Source organism: Dasypus novemcinctus, chromosome 1 (assembly GCF_030445035.2).
Source record: "Dasypus novemcinctus isolate mDasNov1 chromosome 1, mDasNov1.1.hap2, whole genome shotgun sequence".
Lineage (NCBI taxonomy): Eukaryota > Metazoa > Chordata > Mammalia > Cingulata > Dasypodidae > Dasypus > Dasypus novemcinctus.
Genome location: NC_080673.1, coordinates 82803943 through 82820669, shown reverse-complemented (window position 1 = coordinate 82820669; position 16727 = coordinate 82803943). Strand labels below are relative to the sequence as shown.

The 16727-nt window shown below is 35.7% G+C and overlaps 1 pseudogene; it reads left to right on the top strand.

The window, feature by feature from the left end:
• The first annotated feature begins 1311 nt into the window (after window positions 1-1311).
• LOC101428257 (poly(rC)-binding protein 2 pseudogene) lies at window positions 1312-2609 on the top strand (annotated as a pseudogene).
• The last annotated feature ends 14118 nt before the right edge of the window (window positions 2610-16727 follow it).

Sequence of the window (16727 nt, the reverse complement as noted above, 5' to 3'; positions counted from 1 at the left end):
ACAATAGCTTTAAAATATAAAATTACATTGGAAAGAAAATTTGGTTTGGATCTACACAGACTTTGAGTCATATCGAATTTCATCATTTACCAGCTATATGATCCAGGGTGATTAAGATTTCTGAGATTTATTCTTTTGCAAAATGGTGATAATTATCTTTCTCTTTGAATACTTTACTACCTCTCATCATTTAAGTCTGCCCAAATGTCAAAGAGTCCTTCTTGTAGTAATCCATCTAAAACAGCTTTTTCTTCTTCCGTCCTCTATTCCCTCACTCTACTTTATTTTCCCATACAGAGTTATCACTCTCAAAAGTTTAACATTTCTTTATTCATTTATTTTGTCTTCAAAAATAATCTAGCTTCTTTGAAATCATGGATTTTGACTGTTTTATTCACTATCACATCATAGCACCAAGAAAAGTTCCCAAAATCTTGCAATATATTAAAAATAAAATTTAAATTGATGTGTCTCTTTTTGAATGATTTATACAGAATTGTCAGATAGCAAATAGTAGTTTAGAAATGTTTAACTTAATGGATGAATGCAGAAAATTCACAGCCATTATCTATATGTATGGGAATTGAAACAAATATTCTTTTTTGTATAATTTTGTGTGGAATTATACAATTCTATTTACCTAAAAAAAGTCATTAAATTTTGCATAAACTTCTAAGAACTTCTAGTTGGTTTTCATATAAATAGATATGAATATAATTAATAATAGATATTCATTTGAGAATAACAATTAGCCAATGATGTTTTTTCAATGTAATATAAAGGGCTAAAACCATATAAAACATTAAAGAAAAATTTACCTACATGTATTACTTTATGTGTCAGGACTATTTTCAAGAGAATTATATTTAAGTCCTAACTATATATGTCTACTTCAATTCTCTATTACTCAATTATTTACTTTAATCCAAGTACTTCTTGATTGTCTTCAGATAAATAGCATAGAGGTACTCTATCAAAAAATGGTATTAAAATTTATAACTTCATATTGTAGATTAGGATGAAAACTCTCTTCATTAATTTATAGAAAAAGAGATGAAAGGCATATTTTTGAAAATGAAAATGGCTTCAGATTTAGTAAATATGTTTAAAAAATTGTTGTTATAAAGGTCATAACCATAAAATGCAATTAAAAGGAATTCCTTAGCATTTGTCTTAAGGTATTATTTCCATTTCAATATATATATATACCATATTTGACATTTAAAGACAAAATAATGTTTTATTTAAGTGGATGAAGTGGGATATAATTGTTATAATTTTTAAAAATTTAAATAGATTTTTAAGCCTTTTCCCCACAGTCACCTCGCGCCTGCAGTGACCAAAGACTTGACCACTCAAAGTCCAGCTCCCTAGAACACCGCTCGACATGGACACCGGTGTGACTGAAGGTGGATTAAATGTCACTCTCACCATCCGGCTACTTATGCATGGAAAGGAAGTTGGCAGTATCATCGGAAAGAAAGGAGAATCAGTTAAGAAGATGCGGGAGGAAAGTGGTGCACGTATCAACATCTCAGAAGGGAATTGTCCTGAGAGAATTATCACTTTGGCTGGACCCACTAATGCCATCTTTAAAGCCTTTGCTATGATCATTGACAAACTGGAAGAGTACATCAGCAGCTCTATGACTAATAGCACAGCTGCCAGTAGACCCCCAGTCACCCTGAGGCTGGTGGTCCCTGCTAGTCAGTGTGGCTCTCTCATTGGGAAAGGTGGTTGCAAGATCGAGGAAATACGAGAGAGTACAGGGGCTCAGGTCCAGGTGGCAGGGGATATGCTCCCCAATTCAACTGAGCGGGCCATCACTATCGCTGGCATTCCGCAATCCATCATTGAGTGTGTCAAACAGATCTGCGTGGTCATGTTGGAGTCCCCCCTGAAGGGCGTGACCATCCCGTACCGGCCCAAGCCGTCCAGTTCTTCGGTCATCTTTGCAGGTGGTCAGGACAGGTACAGCACAGGCAGCGACAGTGCGAGCTTTCCCCACACCACCCCGTCCATGTGCCTCAACCCTGATCTGGAGGGACCACCTCTAGAGGCTTATACCATTCAAGGACAGTATGCCATTCCACAGCCAGATTTGACCAAGCTGCACCAGTTGGCGATGCAACAGTCTCATTTTCCTATGACGCACGGCAACACCGGATTCAGTGCAGGTTTGGATGCATCTGCTCAGACTACTTCTCATGAACTCACCATTCCAAATGATTTGATTGGCTGCATAATCGGGCGTCAAGGCGCCAAAATCAATGAGATCCGTCAGATGTCTGGGGCGCAGATCAAAATTGCGAACCCAGTGGAAGGATCTACTGATAGGCAGGTTACCATCACTGGATCTGCTGCCAGCATTAGTCTGGCACAGTATCTAATCAATGTCAGGCTTTCCTCGGAGACGGGTGGCATGGGGAGCAGCTAGAACAATGCAGATTCATCCATAATCCCTTTCTGCTGTTCACCACCACCCATGATCCATCTGTGTAGTTTCTGAACAGTCAGCAATTCCAGGTTTTAAATAGTTTGTAAATTTTCAGTTTCTACACACTTTATCATCCACTCGTGATTTTTTAATTAAAGCATTTTAATTCCTTTCTCTGTTCAGCTGTTAATGCTGAGATCCATATTTAGTTTTATAAGCTTCTCCCTGTTTTTTGTTTTTTGTTTTTTGTTTTTTTTGGTTTTTTTTTTTTTTTTGGCTCATGAATTTTTTTTTCCTGTTTGTCATGGAAATGTAAGAGTGGAATATTAATACATTTCAGTTTAGTTCTGTAATGTCAGGAATTTTTCAAAAAAAAATTAAAAGATGGACTGGGAAAAATAAAAAAATAAAAAAATAAATAGATTTTTAAGTTCATCGTATATGTCTCTATCTTGAATCTACTCTCTTTGAATCTGTACTCCAACAATTATTAATGGGACCCCGGACATTTAAAATGTCTTTACATTACCAAAGTGTCCTTTTATGATTAGTCTGCAAGTTAGTATATTTTAAAATATCTGATTATAGTCCATTGTTTATCATTACAGGTAAACATTCTTATTTCATATTACACAGTGAAACATTGTGTAAATGTTTCACTGTGTAATATTAGGGATTAAGCTACAAATGAAATATTCACACAGCTCCAATTCCTGGGATAACTGATGTTGTTCTTACACCTTGGAAATGAAAGAACAGATAAGATAGCGTCTTTTGGGGAGTCTTGGGACTTGCATTAGCTGTGAAATTATGGGAAAAAAATCACTAAAGCTGTCTAGTTTATGGTCTCTTCTTTCCTGCCAAATAGGAGGAGGGCTGATACTAATGAAACTTCTGCATATATTTCTTACAATATGAAAGAAAAGGAAAATTTGTAAAGAGTCAAGACAGCAGATATTATAAACAATCTTTGTATAGATTTGGTAAAATAATTATTTTCTCAAAATTTCTGTCAATCAAAGTGTCTTACTCAAGTGGAAATGTAAGCATTTTATCTAAGGCACTATGCACACCAATTAATCACTCCCAGAGAAAGAATAGCAGATTTATGGATTAATAAATTATAATTATGAGACTGGAAAGCTGAGGGACTACCATCTTTAACATTGTTTAACATTTGCATTAGTTTTCAACATTAATTCAAGAATATTTTGAAAAGTTAGATTTAGTTTCTATTAGATTTATTGTAATTATAGCACATTATAATAAGCTTTCTATCTGCTTTCTTCCTCAAATCACATATATTCATACATCCAAATTTCAAGAACTATACAAAATTTCCAGGATCTGCTGCTGTTAACTTTACATGACAAGTGGTAAATATGATTGAGTTCTCACTATTATGGATTAGAAGAAACAAAAGGAAATCTTTGTCCAGTTCTTTGATTTTATTTGTATTGCTAAAACAACAACTGTTATCAACCCTTTTATTCTTCAGTTAGGATGGACTTCAGAATGAAGAAATGCGACCTCAGTACAGTCAAATGTTTATTTTTATTTTTATTTTTTTAAAGATTTTTATTTATTTATTTATTTCTCTCCCCTTCTCCTCACCCCAGTTGTCTGTTCTCTGTGTCTATTTGCTGCGTCTTCTTTGTCCACTTCTGTTGTTGTCAGTGGCATGGGAATCTGTGTTTCTTTTTGTTGCGTCATCTTGCTGTGTCAGCTCTCCATGTGTGTGGCACCATTCTTAGTCATTAGAGCATTGATTAGAGCTTGGAAACTAATTTAATTTCCTTAATCAACTTAGCTGATGATTTTGTATTCATCTTTAACTCCCTAACCCCTCTCTTTCTTCCCATATCTTATACCAAATTTGTTTCCATGACCTATGATTTTCTGTCTTTATTCCCCTGATATCAGTTTTTTATCAGTTTTTTCTTCTTCATTTCAACTTTCATTATCAAGTTAGTATGTGTGTTAAGCTTGCCCCTACAATTTGTGGGACCTGGAAGTAAAAGTCCAAATGAAGGCATATAATATCTTCAATATTTAACAATATTTAAAGTGAAATTAAGTAAATTAGTAAAATGTGTTTTATCCACCTATCTTAGTGAAGGCAAAGACTGAAGAAAATACATTCCCAAACCCACCCCTGACTCCATCCTACACTGTGAGGCCTTGCATATATACTCATGTCTAAGCTCCCTCCAAATGTCCCACAAGCTGACTGCTCCGGTAACATCCCTCCAGTCTAGATATGTACATACTCCACATAAGCATGGATGGTAGACTTAATACCATTCAGGTAGGAATTCTCAGGTTCTAGCTACTTAAAGTATCACTGCAAGGCAGGGGAAGATCAAGCTTCAAGCAGGCATTTTTAGGTTGACCCCAAGGACTACTTAGGTACTTTAAAAATCACTCCACCTTGCAGTGAAAGAGAAACTCATGCTCTCTAGGTTTATGGTTTATACTGACCTCTGTTAGACCTCTCTGGCTATTATAAATGTCCTCCAAGAATTATCAGTGTTGCCAGTCCCATTTCCTTCTGTGTCTATTTGATTACCATTACTGTAAGAATCTCCTACAGCTCACGTCCAGATGGATCGGTTCAAGTGTTTAAGGAAACCAGTAGATTATGTAGTCATCAGATGACTGTGAAGATATCCCCCAAATGAGGCAATCCTTGGCTATTTGGAGGAATTCCTGAGAAGTATTCTTTTTTTGTTTGTTTGTTTATGTGGACCTTAGGGCAGTTTTCCCAGAAATGAGAATCACACATTTAAAAAAATAAGGTCAAAATTTGTCCCTGATTAGCTGAAGTGATCAATGATACCACGTCAACACTAGAAGACATTAAGGTCACCCTCAACTTGCTGGCCAGGGTTGTTAGGGATGAAAGAGTTTGCCAAGACTTCCTCCTTTCTTCTCAGGCCAAGAGCTAAGTTGAAGTCTGTACAATTGCCAATATATCCTTCCATACTTGGAGTCATACCTTATCTAGAGGAAAGGTCAATAGAGAAATTTAAGGTTAAATTGTCTATCTGTCTAATATAAACCCTCATAGTCTATGGGTTTTGTTTAGCTGTTTGGGTCTGGGACACCGAAATGCATTATTCTTTCAAAATCTCAGGCTGGCTTTTTCCTGCTGCTTGGAGTCTGTCTGATGGTAGCTTTAATTACATGATACAGGTCATATTAATCTGAGTGGCAAAGGACTGGCATGCTCAAGAGAAAATTTGCCAGAAGCCAAGATGGTACAGATATGAAGGGTGGATAATGTTGGAAGAAAATTCTTTATGGGTCTCTCACATGTCTTCCTATCCTGCAAATAGTGGAACTACTGCTGACTACTATGTCCTTTTGTACTAATCTTTTAAGTATTGCTGTAAATGGTAGGTTTGTTTACTGTCCAGTGTAAGATAATTTCTCTCCTAGGATCAATATTTGGACAGGTGTGTTCTCATTCCATTATACAAGAATTGCATTATCTAAATTCAGTGTTCCTCAATTGCCATGAAAATTTACCACAAATTCTGCACCCATCTGTTCCCCTTTGCACCAAACAGCCTGGCTGTTGGGAAACAAGGGGACCCTATACAAATGAATGTCAGTCATTAGGAAAATGGTCAAATGAAATTTTGCACCCCTACTCATGTGGTTGCGCTGTTATGTTGACCTCAAAATATCCATTCCATAACATTCCCCTTGCTGTATGGCAGAAAATATAACCCTCTAAAGCATATTTCCCTAGCATCCTCACCTAATGGTTTCATGTGAGGTTTTATCACTGTGAGCACTTGCAGGAAATTGCAGTGCAAGAGGCAAGAAGAAACCAATGTTTTATACCCATGCCTCTCTGATGAAGATAGTGTTTCCAACAGTAACTACATCTTTAATACTGTTCTGGCTGCAGCCAAAGAATTTCAGCTGATGGACTTTGTTAATTCCACATCCTCCATTTTATCCCTGAATCTTAGGTAGGGTATTAGTTTCTTGTATGGCTAATCTAAGTATCTTGCCTTTTTACCCAGCTTGAACACTTTATTTTTCACTATTTCTGCATCTTAAACACTGTTGAACTGTATGGCTTGAGTTTGTTTTCCCAACAATGAGGTAGGTGCTAATATCATTTCCCTTTATATAGTTGAGAAAATTGAAGCTTAGAAAAGTTAATTTATCCAAAGTCATATATCTCATGAAAGATAGCAGCAAGGGTTAAGGCAAAATCTGCCTAACTTCAGTGCCTCTGTCTGGGCTGTAAATTGCTGTAGAGTATAACTTGACACAAAGACGCATAAACAGCATAAATCATGAATTGCATTTATCTGCAGTATGAATCTGTTGCCAGATCAATTCCATAATTAATAAGGCGCTTTTGATTTTCTCCTTCTTTAGAACATTGACATTGGAATACCTGCATTTCACAATCTCTCTCCTATGTTCCACCAATGCTAACAGCATCTTTATTTCTATAATATATTGACATTTTCAGAGTATTTTATTAATCATGTTTCATTTTTATAACCATATGGGATAGAAAACCAGGACTGTCATACATTTTATAGGTGAAAAATTTAATAAAAACTTGATTTTAGACAACACTTAACCAAGGTTACACTAATAATACATCAACAGATACAAAGAATGGAGGAGTCTTTTGAGATCAATCCAGCACTCTCCATCTTTGACAATCTGGCCTTTTAACAGCAGCTGTGTAAAATGCTACTGTAACAGAATAGGCTTTCTCTTGCTTGCACCATTTTTAAAATGAATTTTTTGAGATATATGCACATACCATTCAATCCATCCAAAGTGTACAATAATTGACTTTTAGTAAAATCACAGAGTTGTGCATTCATCACCAAAATAAATTTTACAATATTTTTATTACTCCAAAAATTAAACACCCTAGTCCCTTAGCAGTCTCCTCTTTCAGTCTCTCTATCCTACCCCAGTTCTACCTAACCACTAATCTACTTTTGTCTCTAAAATTCATTTATATTTATCTATTATATAAACAGAATCATTCAACATGGAATACTTTGTCTCTTTCATTTAGCATAATGTTTTTTAATTATTATTATTTTTAATTAGAGAAATTATAGATTTACAGAAAAGTAATGTGAAAAATACATTTCCATAGTCCCCTCTATTGTTGACACTTTGCATTAGTGTGGTATTTTTGTTACTATTCATGAAAGAATATTGAAGTCGTGCTATTAACGGCACTCCACAGTTTACATTAGGTATATTTTTCCCATATGCCTGCCTGTTGTTAACACCTTGTAATAGTGTTGTATATTTAATTCTTGAAAGAATATTATTTTACTTGTACTATTAACTCAAGTCCACCATTTACAACAGGGTTCACTGTGTTATACAGTTCCATGTTTTATCTTCTTTCGTTCTAGCAACATACACTATCCAAAATATCCCCTTCAGACACATCCACATACATAATTCAGTGCTGTTTATTGCACTCACAATAATGTGCTACCATCTTTGCCATCCATTTCCACCCCTTTACAACTAGGTAAAATAGAAAATTCTGTACAGAGTAAGCATCAACTTCCCATTCTCTACTCCCAGTCCATGTGCTGGTAATTTATAATCTAGATTCTGTCACAATGACATTGTTTATGATAATTAATTCATATCAGTATGATCATACAGTATTTGCTGTTTGGGGTCTGGCTTATTTTACTCGACATAATGTCCTCAAGGTTAATCTTTGTTGTCACATGTATCAGAATTTCATTCCTTTTTACAACTAAATATAATAATATTCCATCTTATTTTTATACCTTATTTTGTTCATTCATCAGTTGATGGACACTTGGGTTGCTTCCATCTTTTGGAAATTGTGAATAATATCACTGTGAACAATAGTGTGCAAACATCTAATTGAGTACCTGCTTTTAATTCTTCTGGGTATATACTTAGAAGTGGGATTGGTAGGTAATATGATGACTCTATACTTAGATATCTGAGGAAATGCCAAAGTATTTTCCAGAGTGGCTGCACGATTTTATACGTTCAGCAGCAATGAATGAGTGTTCCTACTACTCCACATCCTCTTCAACACTTGTGTTTTTGTTGTTGTTGTTTATTATCATAGCCGTTCCAGAGGGTTTGAAATGAAATGATATCTCTTTGGCTTTTTATTTGAATCTCCTTAATAGCAAGTGATGTTGAGCATCTCTTCAAGTGTTTGTTTTTTTTTTTTTTTTGGACATTGGTATATCCTCTTTGGAAGAATATCTAATGAAGTCTTTTGCTCATTTTAAATTTGGTTTGCCTTTTTATTGTTGAGTTGTAAGGTTTTCAAAAATATATTCTGGTTATTAAACCCATATCAGATATGTGGTTTCCAAATAGTTTATCTTATTATGTAAGTTGCATTTTCATGAAAAATTCCTTTAATGCAAAAAAGTTTTTAATTTTGAGGAGGTCCATTGATCTATTTTTCTTTCCTTGCTTGTGCTTTGGGTGTAAAGTCTAAAAAACCATTTCCTAACACAGGATCCTGAAGATAATGCCCTATAATTTCTTCTGGGTGTTTTCATGTCCTGGCTCTTATATTTAGGTTTTTAATCATTTTGAGTTAATGTTCGCATACGGTGTGAAAGAGGAACCTTTCTATTCTTTTGTATATTGATGTCCAGTTCTCCCAAAACCATATATTTAAGAAACTGTTCTTTCCCAATTGAGTGGACTTGGCATGTCAAAAATCAGTTGGCTGTAGGTATGAGGGTATATTTCTGAACAGTCAATTTGACTCCTTTGGTCTTTTCAAGATGTTTTAGGCTTTTTTTTTTTTTAAAGATTTATTTTTATTTATTTAATTCCCCTCCCCTCCCCCGGTTGTCTGTTTTCTGTGTCTTTTTGCTGCGTCTTGTTTCTCTGTCCGCTTCTGTTGTCGTCAGCGGCAAGGGAAGTGTGGGCGGCGCCATTCCTGGACAGGCTGCTCCCTCCTTCGCGCTGGGCGGCTCTCCTTATGGGTGCACTCCTTGCGCGTGGGGCACCCCTATGCGGGGGACACCCTTGTATAGCAGGGCACTCCTTGCGCGCATCAGCACTGCGCAAGGGCCAGCTCCACACGGGTCAAGGAGGCCCGGGGTTTGAACCGCGGACCTCCCATGTGGTAGACGGACGCCCTAACCACTGGGCCAAAGTCCGTTTCCCTGTTTTAGGCTTTAATGGGTCCCTATCCTTACAAACAGCTTTTCCTTTCTGCAAAGTAGTCTGTTGGGCAATTCCACTGCTGTGTATATCCAGAAGATTTGAAAGCAGGGACACAAACAGATATATGCACACCAATGTCCTTAGTGGCATTATTCACTATTGTTAAGTTGGAAGCAACCTAAATGTTGATCAACAGATGAATAGATGAGCAAATATTACTTAGCTGTAAGAAGGATTGTAGTGTTAATACACAGGATAATATAGATGAATCTTGAAGCCCTTATGTTGAGTGAAGTAAACCAGGCACTGAAGTACAAATATCATATGACCTTACTGATATGAATTAAGTAAATTGAGCAGACTCACAGAACTATACTGTGTAAGATAGGTTTACATGATACAGAAAGGAAGTAGAGGTTTGTGAACCAATGTTCATATGGGCAAATCTATGATAAGGTGAAAGGGTATAATTGTGCAATGGGAGGACACAATAGTGGTACAGCGATGCTATTGGGTTTGGCGGTGCTGGTGTGTGAGGGGGTTGGGTAGGGGAGTTGAGTTGGGCTATCCATGAAACTGAAGAGCGAGTTGGGGAAAGGAGAAGTTGAACTCTGGGGTTTTGCAAGCCAGTAGTTAAAACCACAACATTTGGAATGTATGGCAAGGGAGGATTACTGATGTAGAGTTTTGGATGTATATGGGGGGTGGGGCATAGAAGACAGGGTGTACCTGGGGCAGACTTCTAGGAAAATCTAAGTGTCAAGTGTGTTCATCTTGTCATGGTTTTTTATATCAGTGGGTGGAAACACACAGAATAAACAAGAAAATATTAAACTCCCATCCTGAGGAGTCATGCTATGCTCTCAAATAGAGGAGCAAAAGACTCTTGAGAACATAGACCATGCCTAATGAAAATAAATGGACCAAAATATCAAGCCCTCAATATTATTCCAAGCAACTATGAATCTTATTCTTCAAAAAGGGAAACTTAGTGGTTGCCATAGGTCCCCAGGGGAGGAAGGGAAGAATAGAATAAATGGAACAGAGGACATTTTTAGGGCATTAGAAATGTTCAGCATGATCCTGCAATAACATATATAGGCCATTTCAAATTTTGTCAAAACCTATAAAAGTTTACAATCCAAAATGTAAATCATAATGTAAACCGTTGGCCATGGTTAGTAGCAATGCTTCAATATTTGTACATCAATTATAACAAATGCACCATTTGCATTAAAATATTATTTATAGGGGAGAGGGGGAAATGGGGAAGACACTGGGTATATGGGAATCCCCTATATTCTCTACGTGATATTTCTGCAACCTAAAACTTCTTTGAAGAAAAAATGGGAAAAATATAATACTTGGGGGGAATATGTGGAAGAAAGTATCACAGTACATACAAGAAAACAGATCCTACAGTGATGAAACACTTAATGCTTAATGTTTTTAATGTTTTATATTTTTTACTTTTAAAAAATTTTATACATTATTTTAAAACTCTCATTCTTATTTCAATTTCTTATTTTTATTTGGTTATTGTCTCGTCTTCATCTCTGGTGAAGGTTTTGGAAAACACAAGTTTGGAACATTGTGGCAAGGGAGGAGCATTGGTGTGGGGTGAAAATGGGTTGAGGCATGGGAGGAGGTTCATCCGGGACATGCCCTAAGGAGTGAATGTGTTAAAGTGTTCATGGGGCATTGTCATGGTGGGTGGAGATCCATTTCTCCTTTTATTTCCTGCTTCATTACATTTTGGTCAGAATATGCAATGTACGCATTCAATATTTTTCAATGTATTGAGTCTTGTTTTGTGAACTAAAACATGGTTTACCCTGGAGAATGGCCCTGTGGACTAGAGAAGAATGTGTATTCTGCTCCTCTTTGATGATGTGCTCTACATATGTTTGTTAGGTCTATTTGGTTTATACTATCATTTAAGGCTTCTATTTCATCATTGATCTTCCATTTAGATTTTCTATCCATTTGTGAAAGTTGTGTATTTAGTATCTTCCTATTAATGTAGAACTATCTATTTCTCTCTTCAAATCTGTCAATAACTGCTTCCTATATTACAGAGCTTTGCTGATAGATGACTATATATTTATATTGGTTTGTCTACTTGAATTCACCTCTTTAACAATTTATAGTGTCCTTGTTTGTATCTTGTAAAAGGTTTTGACTTAAAGTCTATTTATTTAATCTTATGTTCATTTAGTTGCAATAGCTCTTATATGGTTGTTATTACCATGCAATAATTTTTCCCATCCTTTTACTTTCAAACTAATGTGTATTTGAATTGAATGTGAGTCTCTTATAAACAACATGTAGTTGGGACATACTTTTTAATCTATTCTGCTTCTGCCTTTTAGCCACTCATAAAGTTTATTACATTTATATTTAAATTTATTACTGATAATGCAGTACTTTTATCTATCATTTTGCTGTTTGGCCTTTGTAGATTTTATAATTTTATGCATATCATTTCTTCTTTTACTGCCTACACTCCAGGTTATCTTATCTTTTTGTAATGCACCATTTTGAATTGCTTCTTATATCTTTCAGTATATATTTTGTGAGAAGCAAATGTGGCTCAAGCAGTTGGGCACCCACCTACCACAAGGGAAGTCCTGGGTTTGGGTCCCAGTGCCTCCAGAAGATAAGATGATGCCACCCCCACCACAAGGAGCAGATGCTACAAGTCAGCAGATGCTACAGCCTGAGGGGGGTGGAAGTTGCTCAGGCCATTGGGCACTTGCCTCTCATATGGGAGGTCCTGGGTTCATTTCCGGGTGCCTCCTGGAGAAGGCAAGCAAACCATGAGCAAACAATGAGTAGAAAGATGAGAGAGCCATCTAGGGGAGGGAGGATAAGTAAAGAAAAATAAATGTAAATTTTTTTTTAAAAAAAGATATTTTGTTATGCTTAACATAAGGCTTAAATTTAGCATGCTAAATCCATGACAATTATGTTTGAACATCTGATGGAATACTATGCTGTAGTAAGAAGAAATTAAATTGGGACACATGATAAAATGGAAGAATCGTGAAGGTGTTATGTTAAGTGAAGTAAGCTAGACACAAAAGGACACGGTCTTATTAATATGAACTAAATTTGAAGAATAAACACATGGAGTTAAACCCTAGAGTATATGTTATTAGGAGATAAAGGGAGGTCTGTGAAGGAATACTGATGATTAATTATTTAAACATTTTAATTAACTTGACTGTAAACATGTGGAAATGGATAGAATTGATGGTAACACATTATAGTGAATAGCTGCTGGTTTATAAATTGGATTGTAGCTGAAGAGTGTAGTCTAGGGATGTAAATATTAATTGAAAGAAAGCTAGAGAATAATCTAGGGACTGAATAACACAGTGAACCCAGAGGCTGATGAAGAATTGTGTTTAATCGCACAAATGCTGGAAAGCCCTTCTGTGAGCTAGAATGGTTTACATCACTATTGCAGGGAGGTGGGAATGGGAAGAAGTATGAGAAAAATACAATTTATGTAACCTATGAAGTATAGTTAACAACAATGCTGAAATATTCTTGCGTCAATGCCAAAGATGTACTGTATTAATAATAAGTGGATATAGACAAAATATGGCAAATGTATGCTATGGACCATAATTATCTGTAATAGTCTGATGATATTATTTTATAATCTGTAACAAATGTTCCACAAAGGTGTGGTGTGTTTGGTGAAGGACTGTTATTTGGGAATTCTATGCAAGTGCATGATTTGCTTGATAAGTTGACCAGTACAATAAAAAAAAAAAATTAAGGACAAAAAAAAAAAAAATTAAAGGGTACCCAAGATAACAGCAGAATAGAGAACTGTAAGACTTGACTCATACTCTAGGGCAGCTAGGTATCAGCCAGAATCTTTCTAAAACACCAATTTAGAGGGCTCTGGAGACCGGAAACACAGGATACACTATCCAGGGAAAAGCTAAAGGAAGAGTCTGACAACCTATGGTGAAGATTTGAGGGGATCCCTCCTACACTGTAGATGTTGGTTTCCATCTCCCACTGGTATTATGGGACACCTCAGGAGCCATTCAGTGAGCAGAATTTGAAGCTCTGTCTCCCAAAATCAGGAGAGTGCGACATGGCCAGGTGGAGATTATGACTACTGATTAGCAAATTTGGTTAGCTAGATTCCCATTCTGAGCACAGCTAAACTTAAAATCTGCCAAAGTCAGAAAGAAGCCAGCAGCCCTCATTTTAACTATGTCTATAGCAGAAGTAGAAGCCTGATCCATTGAAAAACATTGTGACTTTGGCTCTAACCCTGCCCCTGACAGGGGAGAGGGTGGACTGATATTAGAGCAGATTTCTAGGGAAACGCAGACGGTTTAGATCTGCCCTGCACAGAAAGGCATCTCCAGCCAAAGCATCTACAACTGAACCCACCAGGAGAGGAAGTTGGGCAAAGTTTGATCAGTTTATAGAGGCATCAAGTTTAGTTTTGTTCCTCACAGCCCAGAAGACCTCCTGCAGCACCTGCTCCTGCCCCATCCCCAGCAGAGTAGGAAGTTGGCTGAAATTTGAGCAGTTTCTTCATGTTGATTAGCACGAAGCCTATTCAAAACAAAGCCCAAGGCTAAAAAGAAAAACTGAGCCTAGAATAAACTCATCAAGAAAATCAGATGCCTAGACACCAGCAAAAATTACAAGCCATACTAAGAAACAGGAGACATGGCTCCTTCAAAGGAACAAATTAAAGCTCCAGATGAAATGTAGGATTTAAGATAACTAACTATGGCTGTTCAAACAAAGCTCCTTAATATATTCACTGAGATAAAGAGATTAAAGATATTAAGACACTGGGTGAGCACCAAAGAAGAACCTGAAAAAATACAAAGTAAAAAACATCTTATGGAAATGAAAGTGACTATAAATGAAATTAAAACACACTGAGGCATGTAACAGCAGATTTGAAGATCAGTAAAAAGGATCAGTGAGTGAGAAAACAGGAGTTCCAAAATCAAACAGATTGAAGAACTGATAAAGAAAAGAATGGAAACAATTGAATAGGGTTTTAGGGAACTGAATGACAGCATAAGGTGCACAAACATATGTGTCATTGGTGAAGATAAGAGAAAAAAGGCTGAAAGAATATTTGAGGAAATCATGGTCAAAACTTTCCAACTCTTTTGAGAGACATAGATATACCTATCCAAGAAGCTCAACATACTCCAGACCGAATAAATTTGAGAATATCTCCTCTGAGGCACATGCTAATCAGAATGCCAAAGGACAAAGATAAAAGATAATTCTGAAAGCACCAAGAGAAAAGTGATCCACCATATACAAGGAATGCCCAGTAAGATTAAGTACTGATTTCTAATCAGAAACCACAGGGAGTAGAAGGCAGGGATATGATAGTTTTAAGACAACGAAAGAGAAAAACCGCTAGGCAAGAATTCTGTATCTGGCAAAACTGTCCTTCAGCTAACATTGTACTCAGTATGAAAGAGTGAAAGCCTTCCCACTGAGATTGGGAGCAGGACAAGTGTGTACCTTGTTATAAACGTTATTCAGTATCTTGCTATAACTTCTAGCTAGAGCAATTACACAAGAAAAGGAAATAGAAGACATCAAAATAGGAAAGAAAGTGGTGAAGCCTTTTTCACTATTTGCATATAATATGATTATATATCTAGAAAGACCTGAAAAATCAATAACATTGCTACCAGAGCTAATAAATAAGTCCAGCACAGTGGTGGGATACAAAATTATTATGCAAAAATGTATACACTACTAATGAGCAATCTCAGGAGGAAGCAAGGAAAAAATGTTCCAATTACAATAGAAATTAAAAGAATCAAATATTTAGGAATATACTTAAACATGGATATTAAAGACCTGTATTCAGAAAACTACAAATATTGTTAAAATATGTCAAATCAGACAAAAATAAAAGGAAGGACATTCCATTCAGGGTTTGGAAGACTAAATATCATTATGATGTCAATTCTACCTAAACTATTTACAGATTCAGTGCAATCCCAATAAGAATTCCAATAGGCATTTCTATAGAAACAGAAAAGCCAATTATCAAATTTATTTGGTAGGGTAAGGTGCCTTGAATAGCCAAAAATTTCTTAAAAAGAACAAAGTTGGAGAATTCTCACTTTCTGATTTTAAAGCATATTACTTAGCTACAGTGTTAAAAAGAGAATGATATGGTATAAATATGGACATATTGACCAATGGAATCAAACTGAGAGTTTTTGTAAGCTAGGAGATAATATAAAAAGTTAATAAGATGATTTACTTAAGAGAACTACATTAAAAGGAGAATGAGTTATGGTTGACATTAGAGGAAAATAATCTTTTCTGAGGGAAAGTTTGCTCAAAAGCATGAAAGCAAATAATACCTTTTTAAAAATACTAAATATGTTTTCAAAGTAAAAAAGCCAGTAAGCCCATGAAGAAGCATCAAATATTGATAAAAATTAGAACAAATTGGAAATTTATATTGGTGGTTATAATGTAAAATATCACAAGCACTTTGGAAAAATATTGACACTTTCTTTTAAACTTATACCTACATCAAAATCTAGACGGTATATTTATAGATATTTAACTAAAATTTTAAAATGTTGTCTTCACTAGGAGATTTACACAAGAAGGACTACAGCAGCTTTGTCAATAATAACTAAACAGAGGCAACAACCCAAATATCTATTAACTTGTGAATATATATAAAATTTGACATTCACATATAATGGGACATTACTCAGAAAATAAAAATAAAATACTGATACACACAGTTACATAAACTGCCCACCGAAAAGTATAGGAAAAGAATGTCATTGTCCCTGGAAGATTTGTGGGGTTAACCAAGAATGGGAAATGGAGTGACGAAAGTATTCTCTATCTTAAAAACGCTAGAGGGATATGCTTTTGTCAAAATTTATCCATGTGTACACTTAAAATATGTGCATATCGACAGATGTGAATTTTACCAAAAGAAAAATTTGCAAATAAAAATGAAATATATACAAATATTAAATAAAAAGAGGAAGAACTGTATGTGCATTGTGGAAATATGAGATTAACAGTTCCTTTATATATTTCTGTG